Source organism: Zonotrichia leucophrys, chromosome 1 (assembly GCF_028769735.1).
Source record: "Zonotrichia leucophrys gambelii isolate GWCS_2022_RI chromosome 1, RI_Zleu_2.0, whole genome shotgun sequence".
NCBI classification, from domain to species: domain Eukaryota; kingdom Metazoa; phylum Chordata; class Aves; order Passeriformes; family Passerellidae; genus Zonotrichia; species Zonotrichia leucophrys.
Genome location: NC_088169.1, coordinates 26865130 through 26881115, shown reverse-complemented (window position 1 = coordinate 26881115; position 15986 = coordinate 26865130).

Genomic DNA, 15986 nt, shown 5'->3' with positions numbered 1-15986 from the left:
GCTGTATCAGTATCAGAATTTTTGGCTGAGGTCTTCAAGCAGTTGTAATAGGTCAAAAGTTAGGCTGTGATACATTTCACAAGTCTGAGCACCATGAAAACCCCAAGAAGAAAAGTCACAACTGCTTTACCTTTTCCCCCCCTTCATTTATTATCTTTTGTTCTTTTTTTCCTTTCCTTCCTGGCTTCATCTCACCTTTCCTCTCCAAGTTATTTTTCAACTTTTTTTTTCTTCATTTTCTTTTTTCTTATTTTTTCTTTTTTCTCTTTACTTTTTTCTTTTTTTTCTTTACTTTTTTCTTTTTTTCTTTTTTCTAAGTTTTTTCTTTTTTCTTTTTAAATTTTTTTTCTTGTCCTTTTTCGTCCTTTTTTCTTCTCCTTTCCCTTTGCCTTTCCATTTTTTCCCCCTTCTTTTCATTTTTCCTTTTTCTTTTATTTTCTCATTTTTCAAGAAAACCAGGAAACTACAATTGGGTTAGAAGTTGCATGCCATATACAAAGCAAACAGTAGGCTTGATGAAGGAGATCCTAACGCCCCCAAAGAGCAGCACAGGCACAAATATGGAATCCTCAATGAAATAACGCAGAAGTGAGCTCAAAATTTGTTCCCACATTTAACCTCATGTTTTACTTTAGAAGTTCAGAAAGTGAGATCTACGTAATACTTTCTAATTTCCACCATGCGTGATTGCCTACGTGGTGTTGGTTTCTCCTGTCTTTCTCCAGCTGCTGAACTGTGTTTTAAAAAGATAGCTAAAAATACATGAGTACTTTCCTACGCCTTTTTCCGTGTAAGCCCTTGCTGGAATCATCACTGGGATGTTGTGTGGCAGCCCCAGGAGCAGGTGATGCCTGTCAGTGGGAATAGCAGCCTGCATGACCGTGTCCGTATGGGAAGGTTTCCGTACCGCGCCTTACCTCTGGCTCTGTTGTTGTAGCATGTTTTCTCTCGGCAGCTTCGCAAGGTGCTTCCTTGTTTGCTTTGGAGATGTGTTAAACCAAAGGCAGCAATTGTGTCAGTAGCTTTTGGTGCCAGAGAATACCAAGACTTTCTGAAAACATTGCTTCTAGTTTAGGATGCCTCTAGCATCCTAGTCCTGTAATAATTTCAGCAATAGAGAAGAGAGAAGAACATATTCTGCATAAGGTAGGACTTTTTCTAGTATTTTGGCTTTTCTTTTTCCTTTAGGAAAAAAATAATCACTGATAAATGTTAAGGGGATTTATAATTTTTCCACTTTACCTTCTATCCAACCTGAGCAGGACCAAGTTGTGTTTCAGAGATCAGTAAGAGAATCTTATTGAAAAAAAAGGACTGAACCTCTAAAGCACCATTTCTGCAGCTGTTGGGGTGAGCAGTGACTTGGCCATCATTTCACTGAACACACTCAAAAGGCTTGTGCATAATTTTGAGTGGGCAGAGCTGCTCCTGGTTGTCCTCCTTATCTAGGGGCAGGTCGTTGGACCAAACACCACACAGAGACAGGTGGGGATGCCCAGGGATGAGGGAGGTCACGAGATGCAGCACTTTGCACACTCTGGCTCATGGCCATTTCCCCAGAGCCTACCAACAGTAAGGCAGACCAATCTCATTGATCTCTGACAGCTTTTGCAGGACAATAGTTTCAATTTGTTTCTTGTTTTTTGATGAGGCCTCCATAGTGCTGTTTCCTTCTGCCCATGCCACTGTCCCTGCAACAGCTAGTCCTTTGGGCTGCCATAGTGTCTAAAAGGGTAGTCAGATATTTAACATGAAATTCAGGATCAGGAGACAGGGCCTTCTCTCTTCCACGCCAGTGACACTAAACCAGAAAATCCTACAACTGTATGCTTTTAGCAAGTGCCATGGGATGCCACCATGCCCTGCTACTCAGCAGCATCTAGACTCCTAACTGAATAGAAAGGCTGGAGGGCGCTGGTGCAGGTCTGGGAGAGGGTGCCAGCTCCTGTCCCTTGGCCTTGGCACCTCAGCTCTCCTCTGCCTGTGACACAGGAGTATCCACTGCAGAGGCTTCTCTGGGACAGCGGGATAGGGTTGCACTGCTGCCCATTAGCATATTAGGCTGTTACCACTCTGATGCTGCCTGTGATAAGTGTCCCCAAAGAACCTATAAATAAGTAACTAAGCAGCCTGTCTTATGCATCTTAATTATTTGTAGGCCAAGAGGACAGGAAACTTTTGAAGGTGGCCTTGCCTCCTCTACAGGTCCAAGCAGTCTGTCCCCCAGACACTGAAAACCATCAGCAGCATAAACCAGCTTCCATAACCAGCAGCACACTGAGGCACATCACAGTCATTAAAAAGAGTGGAAACCAGCGTCTCCAGGGGAAGAGAGGGGTGAGGGAGATAAAGCACATCCTCCATTTTGCAGGATCAGGGAGGAGCCCAAGTATCTGCCTTGTCATATGACATAACTCACAGTACTATGGGAAGTGAATTCTGCTGGCATGGGGTTCCCCCATGCATAGGGACTACCTGTCTGGATACTCCCAATGGGATTAGAATTGACTGTCTGTAGTTGATACAGAGGTGACTATATTTCATTGATAGCTGACATAGTTTAAGAGCAGCAGGATGCAACTTGGGAAAAGACAGTAAGGAAAAATTAGGGATGATTTAGCCTTTTGAGAATGATGGTCATGCTCTCAAACATGAGAAGTCCCTTACTTAGGCCTCCTTCCTTGAGGGAAAAACCATGGTGTTTCCCAAACCCTAGGTTAAAGCAGACTCACCACTACCTCAATTTTCTCTGGTGGTCTCAGAATTCAGTGTCATTGTACCACTGCCCTGGCACAGAATGCATTTCAGATTTACATGGTCACAATGGTCATTTGCAGGTGACGTCTTCTTGGAAGAACTGCAGATGCCCTAAATAGGTGCCATAGCTGTTTGCTCATTTTCTACTGCTGGCTGGTGAATATGGATCAAACACTCAACCATGCAACAGGTCTTGGTACTGAAGGCAATGCAGTATTCCCACAAATGCTACATTTCAGATGGCATCCTATAATAACACTCTAACATGGAAAAGGAAATCCTTGAATAGAGCTCACTCGTAGTATATTTTAATGAAGTTGTTTGAATTTCATAGCTCATATGTGATTAATTACTGTGAATATTCCTAGCAGAGAGGGTCTGATCTCCTTTCCTTCACAATCAAGTTCGGCTATGCTGAAAGCAAGACTAGTCTGTATTTTGCTGTGGCCATTTATAGCAACCAAAGCAGTCCAGAAGGGAGGGTAAGCAGGGCATCTGGTTCCACTGCTGTTCTGAGAGATCAGAGATGACCCTGAAGCACATTGGTTGATGGCCCCACATGTTTTTCTGAGTACACCAGACACTAGTTAGGGAGGAGAGGGATGGTAAGCTTTCAGTTAAAATATCAGCAGACTTGCAAGGAGAGGGAATGAACCTGGATATTTTTAGCCAATTATATTCTGAATTTTGGTTCTTTCTTTATTCTGAAAATTCCTGTGGTTGGGACGAATGGGGTCCTTGGTGTAACATAGAAGCTTAGCCTCTTTGGCTGTGGTCAATTAGGTAAGGGAAAGGGATTATACCACCTGTGCTATGCTGAAATGTGCTTATTCCCTATCAAAACCTACAAGGTATTGTTTGTCACATTAGACATGGGCCAGTTGTCAGGCTTTTTTCTTTCATTGGCCTTTAAAAATACCTACAAAGTCATTATAAATAGACTTTCTTCCATTCAAGATGGCAAATGCAGCTGAGGGATGTAATTTTCAATATGTGCACTTGAAATGCAGCCAAGTGGAATCCAAATATCACAACCCAACTGGCCAAGGACCAGCCCTTCACTTTGCAAACAGCCTCCATAATGTTGCAGCGGGGGGCTGGGTCCGGTTTCCTTCAGACACCATGCTGTGCCAGTTGCTGGGGCACAGCTGGGCCTTCCCCAACTTTCTGAGCTTGACACTCCCTAATGCATGACCCTCTTTGCAGCCTTTCTTAATTTCCTACATGTGGACTTAATTTAAAGAATTTTTTTATTCCACTTCTGGTCATAAAAATTAATCCCCTGGGCATATGCAGGCTGCATTCTGTGCATGAAGCTATTTCACTGCACAGTGAAGTAACCTTCCAGATTTTCATGGTGTCAGAAAGCTGACACCTCTTGATTTTTCCCTCCTAGACCTATCTATTGTTATTGACTTCAAGCTCCAGCTTTTGTGCTGAGTTCAGTATTTTATTTAGTAACTGATCCACACCAATTAAAGCATTGCCTAAATCCCCAGCTGTCCAAGGGCCTGATTCTTCAAACAAGCAAAGGTCCAACATACCATCCCTCTTCCTCCAGTTTAAAAGCGGTTGTAGGGCAGGGACATTGCCAGGGTTGTTGTTGTGGTGATAGCCTTCACAAAGCAGATTTAAGAGCATAGACTTGATGTGGGATTTGAATGCTATCAAAAAGCAAATAACAGCAACCCTCGTTGTTTTTTTAAAATTCTGGGGAGGTATCTACTGACTTCTAACCTATACCAGTAATAAAAACTATCAGTGGCACATTTGGGCCCCTCAGCCTTGATATTTTGTTTTAATGGTTATAAACCACAGACAGAACCATGGTTTCATGCTAACTGCAATCTCATCATATTTATCTTTACCTACACTTTACCTCGCAGGAAAGGAACATACCTTCAGTGTTGTCCTCACTTTAGGATATGGTAATTCTAAATGAGGGACTAGTGGCACAGAGGAGATGCAGTGACCCTAACTAGCATTGCTTGCTTCCCTAAGTGCTTCCACTGCCCACAAAACACAGAAGAAAGAGCTGACAGTGCTGTGTGGGACGATGTGAAGTCCTGACATTCCTGCAACACCATGACTCATGAAGCTTGTTGAGCACTTTGCATGCTTTCTAACAGGCCTCTAACATCAACTCTCTTGAGAAGTTCTACATTTAAGTGTTTTTTCTCCATTTCATGCATAGCAGCATGCCATTAAAGCGAAGTAAGAAGGTAGTAACAGAATGCTGACAACTTGAAAAGCCATTTCTGTTTTCTCTTGCACAGCACCAAAAGCGCACACTTCTGTGGAGACAATAAGATGCTTATAGACCCTCTGGTGCTGAAGAAGAAGCTCAATAGGATGGCAACAGAGCAAGGAGCCTTTGCTGTTCTCAGCAGCCTGCTGCAATACGTCACTGAGCTCGCAGCCGGAGATCCACAGATCAGCAACAAGAGGACAAAATGGGCAGAAGGTAAAGAAAACCAGGTGAGCTCTAACCAGCCATGTCCAGATCCAGTCAGGGTTCAGTATCCAACCAGATTTCAGCTCTTGCGGTCCAGGTTTCTAAACACCAATCGTGAGCCATACACCAAGAAGAGAAGAGAAGTCGGCAAACTGGTCATTAAAGAGAAGATGTGGGTGAGCAGGGCTGGTAACAAGCTGGACAGAAGTAGAGACAGGAAGGGAGATGGAAAAGCAGTGGACGAGGATGCAGACACAGCACCCAGCGATAGGGCAAGGTGGACTAGTGTGACTGGGAAAAACACAGTGAAGAACATACTGAAGAAATTTTTAGCTGCTGAAGAAAAAGAAGCCAAGGGGGAGTCTCCCATCTGGAAAAAGAACGGAGCAAACAGTAGTTTGCCAAAAATAGTCAACAAGAATTCAGTCTTGTCCAAACTGAAGGAGAAGTTTGAACAAAGCACTCTCTGCTCAGCTGCAGAGGTGAAAGCATCGCTCTTGCGCAAAGGTGAGAGAAAGACTAAAAACTTCCCCAGCAGAAAAGCTATTCATAAGCCTGAGGTCAGAGTGCTGCGCATGGCAGCGATGACAGCCACAGGTATAAAGAGTCCAGAGTCCCAAAATTTAGTGTGCTCCATGGTTCCAGTGCCCAGATTCAGCATGGCTACCAAAATTAACCATCCTTGGAGCTGGTCAAAAAATAATGCCACAAAGCAGCCTTTTGGTCATGGCACACTGCTGAGGGAAAAGGAGGGATCCAACAGAGACCACAGAGAGAACAAAACCCTGGGAGATACAGCACAGGTCAGGGAGGACAAAGAAGAGTTACTAGTGGCACCAGAGGCCATGTCAGATGCAAAAGACTGTGCTGAGGGTAAAATAGATTCCACAAAACAGGAACCCAACTTTCACCCTGTTCTAAATAACTCTTCAACTACTCATGAAAACAAAGCTCTTGCAGACTGCATCCCCCCCTCACCTGAATGTGACAGGACTAACATGCCAGCTGGGCCTGACACATCTTCACTATTGGGAACTACCAATGCTCTGCAACATGTGAAAGAAGACAGCCCACCTTCTGACTCACCTGACTCTGGCACAGCTGAAGGATCCCATGAACAAAGTCCTCAGGATACTACACCAGGAGAGATTCCTGAAATATCTCTGTATGTATATGGTTCAGATGAAGATGACACAGAGCTCACAGAGCCAGAAAAAGATCCTTTCTTTGCAGGCCAAAAATGTCTTCCAAAGCAGAAAGCACTGGACAACATGCTGCCATTTTACTCTCCGAAATTTTCAGCATCTTGTGAAGTTGAGCCCTCAATGGATGATCAACAGCTAACGGTCCTAATACCAGCTTCTGGCACAAAGCCACCAATAGAGGCACTGGATTTAAAAGGCAAATGTTTTAAGGAAGCCAAAAAAGAAGCAACATTTCACAGTGAAGACAAAATGTCTTCTACTTCCAGCAAAAATGATAGTGAGGTCCCAAATATAGAGGAGGAGGAAAATAAGACACCCAACAGCCAAATGCAAAATGAATTAAAAACCATGCAGCCTCAGGCTCCTCAAATGAATTTTCGCTCACAAAATAATTTTAATGTTTCCAGTGGGGACATGCAAGTTCCAGACACAAATCAGAACAAACCTACACTCTCCTCAAATGAGAGCCTGGAGCCAAAGCCTGGTGCTGCAGCAGAAGAAGGCACCTCTTCTCCTTTGGAAAAGACACAAAGCCCTTTGCCAGGTGATGTTGTGAAGCACAGTTCCTTTATTTCAGAAGAAGATTTTGGGAAGGACATATTGTCTTCATCAAATGAAGGGATGAACTATGCAAACAATCGAGCCCTGCAAAGGATTTCCTTAACTGACCTGGAGACCTGCCACAAGCCATCTGAATCCTTCATTGAGCATGAAGAGGGCACCGCAGATGAGATGCCCTGGCCTGACTCTGAGGCATGGCAGTCACCCTTGGCAACCCCTTCACCAATATCAATGAGTGGGATTGCAGGACAAAGTATCCGTGGCACTCTTAGAAATCCTCCTGCACTTCCACCTCTTGATCTGGAGGGACAGGGAGGTGGTGCTGTGGAACACAAGCATGACAGCCATGGCTGTGAGAAGCATCCACACCCCCCTTCAGCTGAGTTGACAAGTGGTGGGAATGACACAATGCAGGAGAAGAAAACCGTTCAGGATTTTAAGAACCAAGCACTCTTCCCAGATGATGCAACAGAAAATGAAAACTCCACTGACAAAGAGACAAATACATGTCAGAGACTTGAAAACTGTCCTTCACATTCAACCACAAAGCCAGGAAAACATGAAAATAAAACCACACTAGCAGAAAATCCCCTATTACCCTTGGAGAAGAGCCAAACACCAATATCAGATGGTACCAAAAAGCAAGAATGTGGTATGCTAGAAGAGAACCTGATTCCTTCATCAACTGAATTGGTCTCAGACCAAAAGAAGGATGCAAAAAGTAGAAATAAAATATCTGAACACACAAGGGATAAGCTCTTCTCCTCAGATGATGACATGAAGAATGAAATTGATAGCGTGGAGACAGAGGAGAAAGAAGAGAGAAATGTCTTGCATAAATGGGAGCAGGAACAAGTATTCACACCAAGTGATACTGTGGACCATGATAATAGCTCTTCAAAGGAGAATGATGCTCATAGTCTTCAAACATCCCAGTTACCTTCATCAGAGCATGATACCAACATTCAAGGAATGAAAAATACTGGAGAGAGTTTGGAGAATCTAGCATCTCCAAAAGATTTTATGAAACATAAAGAGGATGTGACAGGAGACAAAAACATCTATCACAATAACAGGAAAAAACACCAGGACCCATCAGATGTGCCAATGAAACATACAAATGACAGTGAAGGGCTACAAAATGTCAAGTCAGACCTCAACAATTATTCAATGCCACCAAGACATACAAGTCAGGACAATAAGATGGCCGATGAGGACAATACCTCTCTAGAGACACAGAAACAGATGCCACCAGGTGGTCTTGTAAAGCCTGAAACTAAGCCAGACAAAAAAGAGACTAAACATACCTCTGAGATGTTCCAGTCACCTTCTTCAAAGAAAGTGCCAGATTCTCAAGACAGAAGCTCTTCAGGAGAGAGGAAGCAAGAGACACCAGTGGCAGAAGACACTGGATCACCTGAAACAGAGGTTGTAAAAGAGGATATTGAGCAGCAGTTTTCTGGGAAGCACCAGTTTTCTGGGAAGCACCAGCTACCTCCACCAAGAAAATCAGAAATGCATGAGGAAAATAATCCAGCACTCAAACAGCAAATGAGATTTGAAGATTTTCTGACACCTGATACAAATACTGCAAAAGAGAAAGATAAACTTCCAAGTTCCAGGAAGTGTTCATCTGTACCACCAAAAACATTGGCTAAGCCTCAAGAAAAAATTACTGCAGAACAAAAGCAAAAAACATCAGAATCTTCAGGTTGTAGGAAGCCTTGTACTAATTCTGTAAAAGAAAAGGATGAAGATCCAAATACTGAGAAGCTGCCTTCTTCAAATGAAGTACTGAAGCCTCAAGAAAAAAGTGCTTCAGGAGAGAGGAAGCAGAAGACACTAGCAGGAGAGGACAGCAGGTCACCTGAAGAAAAGGATGTAAAAGAGAAAGATAAATACCAAGCTTCTGGTGACCATCCATTACCTCCTTCAAGTAAATTATTGAAGCCTGAGAAAAATATTCCAGGAGGAGAAAAAACAGAAGCTGTATCTGAAAGTTTTACAAAGCCTGATGCAAATGCTGTGAAAGATAAAAGCAAAGATCCAGCTTCTGGGATGTGCCAGTCGCCACACTCAGATTTGCCCGTGAAGTCTGAAGAGAATAATGCCACAGTCAAAAAGAAGCATTTGCCACCACCACATGATGCAAAACCAATGTGTAAAACTGGTAGTGGAGAAAAGAAGAGTGAACCTGAGAGAAGAGAGAAATACCAGCTAGGCTCTTCAGCTCAGTTAGAGAGGCACAGCAATGATGGCTCAGGAGAGGAGGACCCTCTGGGTGATTTCAGAAGCTATCAAGCTCCATCACCAAGCAATGGCATAAACTGTAAAAGCAGTGCTGTCCCAAAAGAGACCAGTTTGTCTAATACAGAGAAATCCCCCAAATCATTCTCATCATCACATGTTGCATCAAAAGATGAAATAAATCCTGCTGGAAACAGAGAAAAGCAGCCTGGATTTAAGAAGTACAAAGCACTCTCGTCAAAGACTTTGGTGAGGCATGAGAGAGGTGCTGCTGAAAGGGAGGGGAGTGGGCAGGCAGCTGGCAAAACCAGTGAGAAAAAGGCAGAGCTGGAGGACTGCTCTAAAGCAACACCATTCTCAAAATACACAGTGGAGAGCTACAGTGAAGGATCCTTAGATTCAGCTTTCAAACCATTGATCATTAGAGTAACTGACACATTTAAACATCACAGCTAAAAATTACGGCTACAGCTTAGGCAAGAACTTACAACAGATCATGCTACCGATTCACTTGATCTTTCTTTTCTCCTTTTTTCTCCAGGGCATTATATTATCATTTTTTAATCACAAGGACATTGATGTGCATCTATCAGAGCTAGGGTTTTTTTCTTTCTTAAACATTAGCCTGAAGACATGAATTAAATTAATCACTGCAAGTGAATTAGCTAATCACTGAATTAATCATCAGTTTATAAATTAAATATGAGAAGGGCTTTGAGATCAGCGTGAATTCAGCCCTGCTTCAAATTCTCCTTGCTAACTAATGGGCTTTGTTTGTAACAAAGACAACTGCTCAGACTGAACTCTATTTGTATTTACTTGTTCTGATGAAACTCTGCTATTACTTCTTCCAGGAATAGTGGTAGGCAGTGTAGCTTTAATTATGTCAAAAAGCACTTGTTCTAAGCTCTGCCTTTTCACAGATTAGCAGGAACTGTTGATCTATTGCTGCACTGAGTGACACTGTTAGCAGATGTAGTGAGGGAAGGAGGGGAATGCTTCATTTATCTGCAGAAAAATCCTCAAAGGACATTGATGCTACAAGAGGATTTACTGCAAATGCAAATGGTCAGCCTCATTAATATTAATATTGGAAAAATTGTGATTTAACCTCCTCTGAAGCTATTTGCACTTTGGCCATACACACTGTATGCATTATTGTTGTAAAGGTACACTATTTCAAGGGGTTCTTAATTACTGCAAATGAATATGCAACAAGTGTAAGAGCTCAAAAAAGCTCAATGCTGAAAGGCCATGAAGACAAGGTAAGCCAGAGGGGCTCAACACTCTGACGTAGCAATTCAGCTTTTCCTGGGACATCTGTCCCACTCTAAATGCTGGGGCACACAGACATGAGGCAGGTGCTCAGCTCACATTTTAAAGTCTTAGGAAGTTTTTATTTTACAATGCAATGTGAAACAGAGCAGTAAAAAGCAGCCAGCGTCACTGAATCCTAAAAACAGGGTACATTTTTGTGTTTACAATAATAGCATCTTCTGCAAAAGGTTTGTGTGTGATGAATGGTGTTTTGGAGAAGTGAGGGCAGGGTGGCTGCCTGGGGTGTCTCAGTAAAGCTGTGACAGACAGAACCTCTCATAGCTCCAGCTCTCCCACACAGGAGTTTAGCTTAGCATTGTAACTGCACGTTTGTATTAAAACTTACTGTGGAGGAACCCAAAGGCATATCCTAAGGACTGAACTTCAGCAGGACAGAGGGTTCATACAAACAGGGCCCTGCTTCCCTGTGGCAGTGATTTCCCTTCCATTTTTATGATGCTCTCCATGGCCACACTCTGCAGCTGTGGGCTGGCTGTTCCTCAAGCACAGGTTGGCAGAATGCCCTCACCCACTGCCATCAAGAGACTGAGGGCAAGAACAGGCTGGCAGCAAGTTCACATCAAACCCATTTGCCAGCACAATATACTTGAGTCACATAGATGACATCTGGGCTGGCCCAGTTGGGGACACTGCTGTGAGGAAGTGGGAATGCGAACATTGTGTCTCCTGACCACTGAAGAGGCTTAAACTTTGACTTCTTTTTCCTTCCCAACCTGCCAAGAATTAGGCTTTCTGGCATGTAGAGGGTCACAAAATGAAAATTTTATTTATGCATCACACCAGTCCTCAAAAACTAAAATAGATTTTATTGGAAATACAACACTGCCCTTACACACAGGGTTTACTTCGCCCAACCAAACTTTTATAATCTGGCAACCATAAAGGCCACTTTATTCTTTTGTGCTAAACCAAAAGCACAATTTACTTTTTATTGTCCATTATTTCATTTCACATTTGAGAAAAGTCTTTAAAGCATGGAGCATTTGCACCAGACTTGAAGAATAAATTCTCTACTGGCTGGCTTCTTCTGCCTGTACAGGAAAATCACAGAATCATAGAATTGTTGTCATTGGGAAAGATTTCTAAGACTGTTGTGTCCACCCATTACCCAGCACCACCAAGTCCACCACTAAACCATGTCCCTAAGCATCACATCCACATATTTTTTGAACACTCCCAGGGATCTGTGGCTCCACCATTTCCCTGGGCAGCCTGTGCCAATTCATGACACTCACTTTGATGAAGAAAGTTTTCCTACTATCCAATCTAAACCTCCCTCAGCACAACTTGGGACCACTTAAGTTTTGTGTGGTCTCAAGTCTTGGACTATTGAAGTTCAAGATTTGCTGGACTTGTCTATTTTATGCTACCTGGGAGAAGAGACCAACACAAACCTCACTACCTTCAAGTAGTTGTAGAGACTGATGAGGTCCTTCCTCAGTCTTCTTTTCTCCAGGCTAAACACCCACAGCAGGTCCTTATCAGACTTGTGCTCCAGACCCTTCACCAGCTCCACTGCTCTTCTCTGGACATGCTCCAGCCCCACAATGTCCTTCTTGCATCAAGAAGCCCAAAATGAGCACAGGATTTGAGGTGTGGCCTCATCAGTGCTGAATACAGGGGGACAATCACTGCCCTCGTCCTGCTGGCCCCACTATTGCTGACACAGGCCCAGATGCCATTGGCCTTCTTGGCCACCTGGGCACACATGGGCTCATGTTCTCCCCTAGGTCCTTTTCTTCCAGGCACCTTTCTAGCCTCTCTGTCCTCTTGTCCAGATCATTGATAAAGGCATTAAACAGGACTGGACCCAGTACTGAGCCCTGGGGAACATCACAGGTGACCAGACAACAGATGGATGCAACTCCATCCACCCTCACCCTCTGGGCCTGGCCATCCATCTGGTTTTTTACCCAGCAAACAGTTCACGCTTCCCAGCCATGAGCAGCCAGGTCCTCCAGGTCAATGTTGTGGAAAACAGTGCCAAAGGCTTTTCTAAGATCTAGTTAGACAACATACTCAGCCTGTCCCTTACCCACTAGACAGGCCACCTTCTCATAGAGGGAGTTTTAATTAATCTAATTAGAATTTAATTATTCTAATTAGAAGCCATCTCAATTATTCTTTTGCTAACCTTTTAAAAGAGAGTGGGTGGGGGGGATATTGCCCCTTATTTGCACCTGGAAATTTTACTACTCTGTAACAAATTGAAGGAGTTCTTGTCTCTGCCAGAAAGTCAGACAGATATTAAACAGGTGCTTCCCAGCAGAGCTTGTCCTTGGGCACCAGGAAGGCCGTAGGTCTTTCAGTTTACACCTGACTTGTTTGCTTTTCTCAGCAGAGATGCAACACTAGCAGACTAAGATGAGCATCCTGTGTTCAGAGTAAGCCAGGCAGAGTCGTCTTGTGGGGTTCAGATCTTAGGCTGTTGCATGCCTTAATCTCTGCTGGTAAAATAAAACATCCATCTAAGTCAAATGACCCTCCCCAAAGTACACTTAAAACCTGACATAGATTTGCATGAAATGCATCCCTATGGGTAAAGCCTCACTTAAGGAAATCACTTCATTCTGGGAGTTAGCACACTTAATCCTTCAGGAAAGAAGAGAACAAGGTCATAAAAATTCCAGTCATGATGGAGCAGTAGAAGACTGGTGTGCCTTGCAGTAAACAAGCCCCTCCAGACCATGTGGGCAGGAAATTTAGTACTGGTGATAGGCAAAGAAATGCCAGAAATTATTATTTCAGAAGAAGGAGAGTTTGAGGAGTGATATATTAATCTCTGCAAATGGTGCCAGGTGTGCAAATGGCCAGGCTTGAACGCTGATGAGACCCTTTCTGACACAACAGAAAACACTTTCATTCTCAGTGTCCAGTAGTCCTTCACAAATTTTTTACCCCCAGGAGCAGAGAGCTTCTGCCCCTGCTATCCTTTAGGCACATGTCCCACTCCATCACAGGAGAGACAGTGAACAGAGCCCTCCCAGCTGCTGTTTCAATTTGTCTGACCTAATAACAGATACTTTTGAGGCATCTGCCAGCACATCACTTTGTGGTTTTTGGGGTTCTGGACAACGGGTGTAATTCTGTGCAGTTCTGTTCCTTTTCCATACTACAGCCCTCTGTTTTACTAATATACAGTTCTCAAGGCAAACAGCTCTCAAGTTCACTGGAGGAGTTAGCTCCTTAGCATATACTAAAAGTAGCAGGACTTTTTTTAGTAATGATTCCATAAAGCCCTGGCTTAGCTATAGACACAAAGTCACAACCAGGCCAGGAGCAGGGAATATAAAAAAAACCCAAAGCCCAGGTAGACAAGGTTTATCAAGGTTCCCCCTCTATGACAAAATATTTTGAAATTTCATATTCTTATGAAATTAGACTCTCATGGAAAGAGATTTTTTAAGGACACTGGGCAAAATTAATGACAATATTATTGCTTCAAGCATAGTCCATTGCTTTGGAGCCTCCAAAGTGAAGCTTTCCAGAAGTTTTTGAAACCCTGAATAAAAGAGGCATTTCAGGGGAGTCCAGACTCTGAGCTGGAGCTGGGGTACCTGAAGGGTGCCATCTGCAGAAGCAGCTCTGAGGCGGCTCAGTAGTTAGTGGTGCTTAGAGAATGAAGCAACAGAGAAGCCAGGCAGGCTCCCAGTACCAGCCATCAGAAAGTCCTTCAGACTTTTTATGGCCTTATGGCCTCTCTAATTAGGCCACAGTCAAATCTCTCCTAGCCTTCTTCTTGGCAGGACACCTGCCAGATGGGCTTAGTGATGCAGAAATCCCAGAAGGATTGGTTTGGGGGGGGTTAGATAGTCAAGCTGGGACCTGGCACATCATTATGATAGTACAGTCCCGTCCACAGTGCTGGGCAAATGCCCACCAGATCTAGCAGCCCCACTCATCCTCCCATTTCTGGGGAGACAAACCTATGCCTTTGGGGCCCTCTCCAGGTCCCCAAACTCAGAACAAGTTCAACTGCCCTCTGGATGTGCCTCTCTCTCCCTCCATCTCCTGCAGCCACACAGTCCTTGATTAAAGCACTTGGGGCTGACTGGGACAAACCCAGGCCTCAGAATCCGGGGTTTGCAAAGAGCCCATCACTTTCTCCACAAGTTTCATGAAGTGAAAGTGATGCCTGTATTTCTGGGACTTCACTGCTAGGAGAGCTCAGAGGGCCACAGGAGAGCACCCTCTTCCCCCAGTTCAGAATGGCTGCTCAGCCCTACTGGGTGAGCATTGTCTCTGTATAAGTATAACAAAGAGCTCCTCAGTGATTTTTTTTTATTTTTCAAATTTTAAAAGGGCACATAAAGAATAGCTATTCCCAGCAAAAGAAGCCCAAACCCTGTGAAGGTTTACCCCATGGAAGAACAGAGGCCAGTGCTGTATCATAAGACACAACTGATCCACTGCAGTGTCAGGAAATGTGTTACTGCTTTTACCCAGACATCAGAACCAGGAACAAATAGTTGTCCTGGAAGTGCTGTCTGATTCCAAATTGTTCAAATGAAATGAAAAAAAATGAATGAGTGCACACTTTTGGCTATTAACTGTATAACTTAGTAATTGATCAGCATCTTCTTCAGCTAGATAACATTTAACACTTCACACATGACAAAAAAACGATAGAGACCAAGACCTCATTTGATTCAGGTTTCCTGCTTTGTACTATTTTGGATGTCAATGGAGCTGATAAAAGAAGAAAGAACTAAAGATAACAGAAGAGACCTCATATCCCAGCACTATCCAGCATCTGTCCCAGGCACAAGATGCTGCAAATGAAATCTGGGCGGCTGACAGTAGAAATGCCCCACCTAATGGTTGAATTTGTAAAGCAGGATGCAGGCAAGCAGTGGCGAAAGCAGATGAAAAATAGTGCCAGGAATAGTAGGAAAATTTAGGGAAACATTTTTTCTCTTATTCCTGTGCCACTATGGACACCATCCAAAAGAAGTTTGTCTGGTTAATCAGAGAAACCTGACATTAGTAGCTGGGATCCTTATAGATTTTGGGGCAGGGGGTTTCTCTTACCTGAGAAATCAGCACAGGGATGTGAATTATCAGCAAAACAATTTCAACTATTGCACTCACAATGTGGTTTCCAAAACATATTAGGTCCTGTGAGCTTTATTTCTCCTTTTCATTTCCATCAACATCTTTCTATAGAATTGAAACATTTTTCACTCCTTGATGAGAATTTAGGAAAAGTAGGGGGGGGAGGGGGAGAAGCTTGCTAGGTATCTACTTTCCTGCCAACTAAAAGACTTTTTGTATACTGGATAACCAAAGAATCAGCAGGTCAATATTTTACTTCTTATGACCTGAAAGACCTGAAACAGTTTAGGAAATTGCTACACACCTCCTGTTACTGCACTTGGTAGTAACTTCAATGTGTCCTCAGCTGTAGGTGCAAGAACAACTGT